The following is an 11,569-nucleotide window of genomic DNA, read 5'->3' on the forward strand; positions in this document are numbered from 1 at the left end:
GTTTTGAGAAGTTTGGATCAAACCCATTGAGAGTGTCATAACCCTATCATCCTCATCTTAATCCTTACCCTCTTGTTCTAGACTAAAAAGTATTGTGAGTTTCATTCTTGTCTCCTGTAGTTTTGGGTCTTCTTCCTCCCTTATTTGCCTCTTTAATGGTCTTCAAGCAGTGGAGGTTGGTCGGAGAGTGTTATCTATTATCGGCTGGACATTGGAACATATGTTTCTGTCCATCCAGAACCACTACGTTTTTCCACAACATTGTGCCTTACTGGAAAACAGACTATCCTATCAAGACTGATGTCACCTTCTTTGCCTTACTTTGGGAGACATCCAATCTCTTCTCTGATAAAGTGCTTGCGCTTGAGAAGACATCCAATCTCTTCTCTGATAAAGTGCTTGCTTGAGAAGACATCCAATCTCTTCTTTGATAAAGTGCTTGCTTGAGAAGACACTTCTTTAGTATGATCTATTGCTCTATCTCCGTTCCTAGCTTTTTCTCATGACTTTAATGCAACTTTTTTATTTAGTTGTTGAGTGCTTTGGGCAAAACCTAGAGCTTTTCTAGCTCTGTATGTGTACAGATTCAATGCAGTAGAAAAGGGTTGGCCACTAACTCCTTGTGATCCTTGCAATATGTCTTTAAATACTTGAAAATTTGGTGCGCCCAGTCTTTCACAATTTTGTGAGCTAGGACATATAATTGGCGAGGTATTGTCCTATTATGTCAGTCCGTGTACTTGACCTATGTCAGCATGTTTTGTGCTTGGCTATTTTTCAAGACCGCATCCTTTATGGATTTGAAAGATACTCCACTGTGACTTTTCTACCATCCCTGGACACATAAGAGCCAAGGTCAATATCTTCTAAATGTAATTTTTTTGGTCTGTCCTTGACTAGCAATCCAAGTGCTTCCACCACCAATTCCTTAGTGAGCATTATCTCTACTAGCTGTTCATTCACTTCTACTTTTCATGTGTCGTTATTTGTCCTAGCTAAGGAGGCTCTCATGGTGGCCAACATCATCATCAAGGTGGAGAGCCCTCCACCACCATCTGATGGCCTGCGCAAGACCAAGAATGCATATCAGGTACATGACACAGATCTACCATTTCAGTTAACAGGAACCCTAACTCTCTCTGTAAATGGTAGCTACAAAAGCCCAAAGTCAACATGTAGAGAGGATAGCGGTAGTTCAAGAAGAGGTATAAGAGCATGAGAAGAAAGGCAACAAGAAAGAAGCACTCATTCTCCTCTCTTTCTATTTCTTTCACTCTATTGTGGTACTACAACTACCAATTTGTGAAAGACAATTGCACTCCCTAAACTATCCTAGAGTAAAATAGATCCATCACATCCTAGCCCCACCATGGCTCTGATACCATGTTGAGAAACATGGACCTAGGCTAGTCTATGGAGGATCAAATCTAATTAACCCATAGTCAAGTGATTAAGAGAACTAGAAGGCTTGAATAATATAATTAACAATGGATTAACTCAAGGCAAAAGACACAATAATCATCTTACATTAGAATTAATCCAATTACATCCTTTTATAGCACTCATGGAGCTCCCAACTCACAAGATGTGTGCACCCTAGTGCCAACCATGTGTCCATAAATTCTCACACTACATATGCCTCCTTGCACTTTCCATGTGCTATCTTTTTTACCTTTGACTTCACCTTTTACAAATGACCATACAAATCAACCTTTGCCAATGTACCCTTAGTCTATCCTTTTCTAATGTGCATGCTCCTCCCCATCTCTAGTCATGTTGCACCCTCACACATTTCTTTTCTCAACATGGTCATGAATGTGTGCTGTACAAAGAAGATTAGTATACCCCCACAGATGCGTGTATACTAGCACGGGGGAAAAAATCTCCTAAAGAGGGAAAAAGTGCCCTGGCTAGTCTTAGTGTGTTCACACACATCACTGCCAAATATGGCTGACTAAGCTCATCTGGCCCTCCTTTTTACAAGGCATGGGAAGTAAAAAGTAACTTTTGATAGTTTTGTTCAGAAATTTGGCCTAGATAACCTTAACTTGCCATAGCCCATAACTTTTGATCCACAACTCTGATCAGAGTGATCTAAGAGTAAAAAATTATGTATATTTTCAATGATGATGAAATTGTGCAATTTTGGGCACTCCAACAAAACTTACTACAGTTCAAGCAAAAGCATCCATGCATGGAATTGCAAGAAGCATCCTGAAAGTGAGTGTTGTTGGAAACATCAAGTATGGAGTATCCAGTGCCTCACTCTTGTTGCCTTGCTCATTTTTGTACTTTTACTCATGTTGGAGGGTAGTTGAACACCTAAAACTGGTCTATCAAGTGTAAAGCTTTGATTAGCTCATCAATTATCTATACTTCAGTAAAGTGATGTCCTTATTTCCAAGACTTCCTTCCCTTTATGCGTTGTCTAATCTTCAATCCGCTTATTATTTGAAAATGTTTCCTTTGCCATTATACTACACTTTCTCTTGCGCGGGGCAGGGATCCACACTCGGGGTCTCGCCCCCACGAATGTCCGGACAAGAGATTAGCCTGGCGGTTCCTCCGAAAACCGCCGAACCTAGAAAAACTTCCCTCACCCGGAAGGCACGGGCGATTCTACCAAGAAAATCATCTGACGGGAGAATTGATCTAACGAGTCAAGGTCTTAGCTAACCAAACTGATGTGACCGAACCCGAAAGTCACATGGTCAGATCAAGGAAGAGACTTGCACTTGGTCCATAGAATCACTGCTTTTTTTTCCCTTTTGTGAGGCATAGCCGCTGATTCCCTCCCACAGAACAAGGTCTTCCTAGGACTTAATCTAATTAACGTAACTTAATCGTAACTATTTGTATCGCAGGAATCCCCTGACTCGGCCCATGGGTTTTAGCCAACTTCCCAACCACTGTATTGGTGGGATTCTTTTATAAAATTTTGGTTATGTTTTGCCCGCGTACCGAGGAAAAAAGTTCCCAGGCCCCCTAACCGATGCTTCAAGCAAAATTTAAGGTAGGAATATAACTTACACACCCAATATGAAATTGCCATTATAATAGATTCGGCTGTCTTTAAAACAATCTTTCAATGAAATCATAGTACTACTGATCCTAATCCTCCAAAATACCGAGTCCGTTGTTTTACAAAGATTTATCATCTGGACTCTCCGTTGAAGACTAGTTGGTCAACCAACGAGATCCAATATCAAAATTCAGTTCACAAAAGTAATTCCTTCCAGTTCATCCATATCTTCCTCGACGTATGCATGGGTGTCCTAGCAACCCATGAGCCCATGCATCACCTGGTCAAAACCCTCTAGCATCCTACTTAGGTGTCCTAGCACTTCACTCAGGGACCACTTCGTCGATCCTTGCCCATCATCCGGAAGCGCACCATGTTAACCATACCGAGGCTGGTCAAGACCTCGGTAGGCTTTGCCCCGAGTGACGTCCCTCGCCGACTCCCCACCAGTTGTTTTGCAAACGAGTCTCTCCTTAGTTAATCACATACCAAATGCTTCCTCCAGCATTCTGTCCAAAACAGTCCTTTAAAAGAATACAGCAGAGGTTCTATGCAACTAGAATTCCCGGTTCGAGTTTGATTCCACAAAACCCTTTTCCCATAATCCAGATTTTTTTTAATGAGAATCATTGATCTCACATCAGGGTAATCTACCCATCATTTGACTGAATTTCCAACTTGATTCTTGGTAATTTCGGTTAAGGAAAAATTATGCTAATTTAACGATAGTCTATTCGTTGTGTCAAGATTTGGAATTGGTCTCGAGGTTTTTGCTTGATTCAGATTCGAGAGATGGGCAAGTTGTTTACTGGCCACCATTCTCACAGTCGTGGTCTAACCAACTAGAGACTGGCATGGTTGGTGAGATTATGGGTGATATGCGGCCAATGGGATGACAGGTTGGTTTACTTCTAACTTTGATTCCTAAGGATTTTCTTCAGATAAAAATCTACCGAACTTCTAACCGTTAAGGAAAATTCTAACTTTATGAATTTTATTCCTTCCTAACCACAATAGATTAAGAAATAGTTCTATATACAAGAATATAGGGATTTTATAAAAATACTCTTCTTCCACTAATCCAATTTTGGGTATATATCAAATCGGTGATTTATCCACATAAAAATATCTAAGAATATTCTTTCCACCAATTTAATTATCAATATTAATATTCCCTAATTTTTTAGATGAAATTATGGTGAAAATTCCTCTTTTGTCATTAAAATTAATTTAAACCTTTTTCTACTTAAAATACCATGAAAATTCTTCTTTTTAATTAAATACAAATATCCATTTTTTTTAATATGCCAAAAATTCCTCTTTTTGCATTTAAATGATTGAATTCCGAATGTCATTGGAATTTCTCTTTTATCATTTAAAAATTCTTATGCATAAAATAAATTTATCAAAAATTTCTCTTTTTAAATAAAAATATCTATTATTTTAAATATGCCAAAAATTCCTCTTTTTGCATTTAAATGATTGAATTCCGAATGTCATGGGAATTCCTCTTTTATCATTTAAAATTTCTTATGTATAAAATAAATTCATCACAAATTTCTCTTCTTTTTAATTAAATAATTATGCATAAATACAAAAAGTATACTTTCATGAATATGGTCAAAATCATTCTTTTTACTTAAAATTTTTAAACCTACAATATGGTAGGAGTTCCTCTTTTAGTATTATGCATAAAAATAAGATATGTATTTTTTTCTTAAAAATTTACTAAAGCTTCGCTCTGCTGCTATTACTAATAATTTTTAAATTTTCTAAAAGAATAAAAGTTTGTAATGAAAATATGACAGAAGTTATACTTTTAAGCTTAAATTTAAACTATGAATTTAAATCATTATTTTAACTATAATTATAAACATAATTATGATTATCCCACTAGATTAAGCTAATTTCAACATTCCTCTTTTTCCAATTTGTTAGGATAATCCATTTCTCATTTAGAATGAGTTAAAGTAGTTTTTTAACTACTCATAAATAATCTAAAAGAATTAACCATTATTTTAATAGCACAATATCATGAAAATATCATTTTCTTCATCTCTAGCTCATCAAGCCTAGAGTATAGTTTTGAAATAAGAGATTATCTTTGAGAAACATTCTTTTGTTAAAGAATTAGCCATAGAGGGAGATGACTATTCTTTTTGAGAGAGAGTATTTTAATGTAATACTGGCATGGTATAGCTCAAAGATGAGAATACAAAGGAATGAGGGTCTATTTATAGGTGAGGGAGGCCTCTAACCAAGTCCAACTGGATTCTAGAGCTTTCCAGCTTTAGTTTGACTCAATTTGGACAAGATTGGACCAGTTTGGCTCCCTTTTTGATCCAGTTTGGTCCAGGAGAGAGGAGAGAGAAAAATATCCCATTTTTTAGATTTAAAAACTCGAGTAATAATGAAGAAAAAGGCGCCTCCTTGATGTGGCATTCTCTCCTTACTGAGGTGTCAAAAATGTATCATTTCCTCTAAATATCTCATTTTTTACTAATATCTTTTAATTTTTAACTAATAAACCTTGTACTCAATCAACTCTTCATCCTATGTGAGCATTTACTCATTTTTGGGTATTTTCTTTTATTCTTTAGATTTATCTCATCCCAACACTTGGATTAATCCTATTGGCCCATAGGAACCTTAATTGGACCATAATCTAAAAATTTCTGAAAATCTGGACCCTTAGGCTAAGGCCTTTAATACACATTTTTTATTGATTCCTAATGCACATTAGAGAATTTATTTTGAATTTCTGTTTCAAGGAATTATATTTTAGACATTAGGAGAATTTTTATATCCAAAAATATCTCAATATTGAATTACCTCTCTCTAGAATTTTTTTTCTCTCTAGGCAAAAACAAAAAAAAAAAATATTTTCTTGCATTCTGAAATAGGGAATGATTACAAGGGATTGAGGTAAAAGCTTATTCGTTATTCAAGCTGAGGAGGAATCTTACAGAGGTACTGGTGATGCATGTGAAGGAGCCACATCTGTATTAGATTCTACTCTAGATGTACCTGCAGCTCCTGGTTACACTGGTAGTTGTGAAACAGGACGAGTTTCACTACCACTGACCACATTCCAAAGACCTTTAGCAACCAGTATATGCCTCATCGTATAGGACCACAATGGGTAGTTAGGCCCATCAAGTTTGTCCTCAGCAGACAACATGTTGAATACATCACTACTGCGCCAGCCATGATTGTCTACCAAATGCAAAATCTTTCAACACACTACAAGTACTTAGTATTCGCTGAATGCAACCCCGGATGGCTACCAACTGACTGAATCACCTACAAAATGTATGAAAAATAACACAGAGTAGAGAATAGAGTGTTACTGGCAAAAGTATGATGGTCGATGTTGTTGAAGACACTGAAGATGCTACTGCACACCAAATCTTTGCCACTGCACAGCCTAAATACGCAAAATCGAGCAGAACCAATCCAAAATGATGCCTCTCCAGAACTCTACATAAACCTTGCAGTAGCGACCAAAACACACCTGAATCGCACCACGGACCTCGAAAATTTTGTATACTTCGTATACAACACATTACTACAGTATATACCTTCTTCTCCTAAGAGGGTATCTCAATCGGAGACAAAAAAACATGATCTTGAGGAGGGAGGCAGACTACTAGATCAAGTGTCAAGGAAGCTAGCTTTGATACCAATTGTTGGAATTAGGGTTAGGGTTGCAAAAATGCACGCACACACACACACACACACACACACACACACACACACACACACACAAGATAGAGAAGCTTGAGAGCACACAAACTCACTAGATTAGAATGAACAAATGTGTGCCAGATACAAAAAATAAGTACACACCCCAAAATGAGTAGATAAGAGGGTGTACATACGCACGGGGGAAAAAATCTCCTAGTGAGGGAAAAAGTGCCCCAGCAGTCCTAAGTGTGTTCACACACATCACTACCATATAATGCTACAACATCTGCTGACTTTTGGGAAGTCGTCACTATCAATTAGTCTAAACTTGTACCGAGTTTAATCTAAATTTGTCATATTTAGGTTTTGACCATGGCAGGTGCCCTAGGGTAGTTGCATTTTCACACCTAGCCAAAAATAGCAAGTGGCTTTGTGGGAGAGAATCTCAAGTTCCAAGTGTTTTATCTATTATATTAACTAGCTATCTACCAAGTTTTGTGCCAATTTGACCTAGTTTGCCCCCTGAAATGGACAAGGTTAAGAACCCTCTACACTCACATGTTCTTGGGTAAAAATTTAGTCAAGTCTAAACCAAAATTCTTGCATTTCCCTTAACTTTCAGTCTATAGATCCAAATTAGACAAGATGTTATACAAAGCGGGCTCAATACACATACCCCGACCTAAGCTAGTCACTTCATGGAGTTTTGACTCTAGGTGGGAGATTTGGCCTTGTATAAAAACCATCTAGACTTCCATGTCTGGCTCTAAAACTCTCTCCATTTGGTCAATTTCAAATTTGACTAGACAGAAGTGCTAAGGACAACCTGAGGTACCCTCACACCAAGTTTGGTCCTGATCAGAGACATTGTTGGGTCACTATCTCCTTTAGCAAATTAGCAATTCTTCATTAGATATTGGACTTAAAGCATCACAATATTATAAATACTCTAGGCATCCTTATTGTCAAGTTTGGAACCATTCTAATGAGGTTTACTTTACTTGTGAGTCTCTTTTGAGAAAAGAACAAGATTTTTTCTAAGTTTGGGACTCATAAATCCTTGGGAAAAGAGCAATTTATGCCGGCTAATAACTCAAGGGCTAGTGATGACCAGTAAAGGATTTATGAGTCCTAGACTTAGAAAGGGGCACCTCTACATCAAAGACCATGACCATTAACTCAAATTTCAGAGCAGGAAGTCGAGGCGACCAAATGGCTTGGCATATAAACCCTCTAGATTTCCATGCCTAACTCTAAAACTCTCCCCATTTGGTCTTTCTTAGATTTGAGTTGACATGTGTTAACATCAGTGTGGACTACATTGGTACCAAATTTGGTCCTCATCGAACACTATTAAGTTACTCCCTATTTTTAGTAGTCCTTGCTAAAATTAATAGGTATTTTTTTAAAGTGGGTTTGAATCATCAATAGTGTATATGATACTTTGAGAAGCCCGCCACACCTATCAAATTTAGTCTTATTTGGACTAGTCTCTTGGACAAGTTAGAAGCCCTTTTTAGTTTCTTTTTAAGTAAAAGCCAAAATGTTTCACAATCTGGAACCTAGAAAACCTTTGAGGAAGAGAACTTTTGGTAAGGCTATTACTTCTAACCTAAGCGGTTATTACATACAAGGCTTTGCACAAATCTAGTCTTTAAGCCTATCAACTTACTTCTTTAAGATAAGATTCTCATAGCTTACCAAACCAGTCAAAGAAACTATCAAGTGAGGCTAGTTTTATATGCCTCGCTTCTCCAGAACACTAAATGTGGGCTAGTTTTTAAAAAGGAACATAAGGTTGTGCTCCTAGCACCTTGGAGCACCTACACACCAAGTTTAAGCTAGTTCTGAAAACTTTGGTATACTAGCTATTTGTAGCTAATTCTACCCTAATTTAGCTTAAACCAAAGGTATTTGTAACATGATCAGTCTAAGAGTGATCCTAGAATCTCATAGCTTTGAACATCACATAAAATAGATCTTTCCACAACTCTGTGAAGGTAGATCCTCTAGTGGGACTTATATTTTTGGAACCAATGCTTTGAAAAGTTTGCGATCTTTTACGAGTCAAGAACAAGTTTTCTAGGCCAAAAAAGCTATAGATCTTAGATTTAAATTTTCTCAAGTATTATAGAGCATGAGGACATTCCCCTAGGTGAAGTCCCCTAAGATTACTATTTTTAGTAGGTCTTGCTTTTGTCTAAAATTGAACACTCTGGTAGTTCCAACATTTGCATTTCATTCTGACACCTAGACTCATGAATGGTGTGACTTGAGATCCATTATTTAGACATATAAGCAATTTGCACAAGAGAGTTCAATTCAGAATATTATAATTGATTCCTGAATCTTATGTAGTTTAAGCTAAGAGGAACCACCTTGTCAGTAGATTGCTACCAACAAACTACTTAGGATCAAGATTGGGAAGAAAATATTATGTACATCCAACTATGCGGCATCCTTGGAATTACAGAGAGCGTTACTACCACCTTTGGATATCCCTAAGAGTAGGTATATACGATAGTACTTTGTTGATCTAAGAGCAACTCCTTTCCAAGACTTCAGTCCTTTCCTCAATTTGATTAACCACTTGCTTTCCTCTTTTGATGAGACTGATAGGGGTGTAGTTGAATCTTGGAGAAGCGGAGACCTTGGTTACTGTAAAGAAACTAAAAACAAACTGGAAGAAGAGTAATTCTCATCTTTCCACCAGCCTAAAGGTAAATGTATCAAGGAACTTTGATGAATAAATGCCCCTCTAACTTTAGACTCATTAAGGCATTGTTTCTATGTACTTGTGTAGTGGAAGAGTCTTAGATAGCTCCTAGTTTGGTGGATTAGACAGAGCTTCTCATGCTCCCACTATCGATAGTGGAACTAAACATGTTCAACCTAACATAGTTGGGCTAAGAACCTAGCCACAACCACCCAGCTCAAGTATAGTGAGTCTGATCAATTATCTATTAGGAGTGAAGACTCTTGGTTTCAAGATATTTCACCTAAAAGTGCGGTTGTTTTGTCCAAGAAACAAGGTGTGATGTCTGGTTGTAATATACTAACCCCTTTATTAGACCTTCTACAAGTGGAGAAATTGTCAAACAAACTCTAAGTGAACCTCCACCTACTAGAGATAGAGCTAGGAAGGCTCTAGGAACCTTAAAATTGGAAAGGTTTTACCTATCTTCCATGGTCAAGTATGTGTATATGGACTTATAAAACAAAGCCTTCAATGTGATTCTCAACCAAGAAAAAAGTTTGAGTTTGTATCCATAAAATCTAAATGTGTTTCGAGTAGATAACCTGACTTGGGGTTCTATTTCTACAAGGATGTCTGGGACAATAGATATATTCTCACTGTGATGAGCCCAAAGTAGAGAGCAACTCATGAAAGGGTTCCCATCATGGACGATGGATAATCCATAAGGCAAAGAGCTCGTCCTAAGAATCCCAATTATGGGAAACTTGCACGTGAAGATATTGACAAACCGCTCAAGGGGGTAAAGTTTATTTACAAGATTGAACACATGAAATGGGTGTCCTCCTATTGTAGTTGTACCAAAAAATAACAGAAAACTTAGAGTATGTGTAGATCTCAAGAAAATAAACTCTACTGTAAAGGAACATTATCCTTTACTGTTTTACGGAACATGTTGTAGAAAGAGTTATAGGAAAAGAAGCTTATAGCTTCTTGGATGGCTTCTCTGACTATAATCAAGTTTAAATTGACCCTGTGGACCAACATGACATGTTTTATTACAAAATGGGTCACCTTTGCATACAATGTTATGCCTTTTGGTTTGATCAATGCCCCAGCAACCTCCTTCCAAAGATTAATGTGTATAGCTTCAACGACTATCTAAGAGAAATCCTTGAGATCTTCATGGATGATCTAGCTATCACATCTCTTTGGAGAGAGCATTTCGATTGTCAAAGAAAGGTATTTCTTAGATGCATGCTCTATTGTCAAAAAAGGTATTTCTTGGATGCATGCTCTATAGGATCTCTTCAAATCCTTAAAAATATCAATTTATAGTGAATTATGGTGTGATTCTTGGACATATTATGGCAAAGAATGGTATTTCAATCGACAATAGAATCAAGGTAGTTTTGGAATTACCACCTCCAAAATAATGCTAAGAGAGTACAAAGATTTATGGGACATGTTGGTTACTATCAATGATTCATTTTCATATATACTAATATTTCTCGCTCTCTGTACCAACTTTTAACTGTCTTTGTTTGGACTGATCTTACGAGAAACTGAAGAGAGCACGTGCATCAGCTCCAATTATTAGAGCAACAAAATGGAATGTGATTTTTCAGAGCATCAATTATTAGCTTCCAATTCTCAGAGCACCAAAAGAGGATGTGATTTTTCATGTCCACATTGATACATCAACATTTACTTTATAGGGTGTATACTAGCACAACTTGGATAATACAATAAGGATTTTCCTATTAGTTTTGCTAGAAGACAAGATGCTGAGAAAAATTATACAACAATTAAGAGGGAAGGGCTAGGAATGTTGTATGTAATAAAAAAGCTCAGACACTATTTGCTGGTTAGCAAAATTGTGCTCTTTATTGATCACCGAGCTCTTCTTTACATGGTTAACAAACCTTGCATAACTAGATGCATCATTAGTAGGTGGTCAACAAACCTTGCACAACTGGATGCATCATCAGGTGGCTTCTTATCCTAATGGAATTTGATTTTGCTATTACAATTTGGAAAGGAGTTACCCACGTATATGCAGTCCACGTGTCAAGACTCACAAATGGTGAACCTCCAATGGGAGTTGATGATGACCTTCCTGATGCTCCTCTTTTTTAAGTTGATTTGATTCCTAAATGAAGCTT

This window comes from Cibotium barometz, chromosome 21 (assembly GCF_041138505.1).
Source record: "Cibotium barometz isolate CiBa-2024 chromosome 21, ASM4113850v1, whole genome shotgun sequence".
In the NCBI taxonomy this organism is placed as follows: Eukaryota; Viridiplantae; Streptophyta; class Polypodiopsida; order Cyatheales; family Cibotiaceae; genus Cibotium; species Cibotium barometz.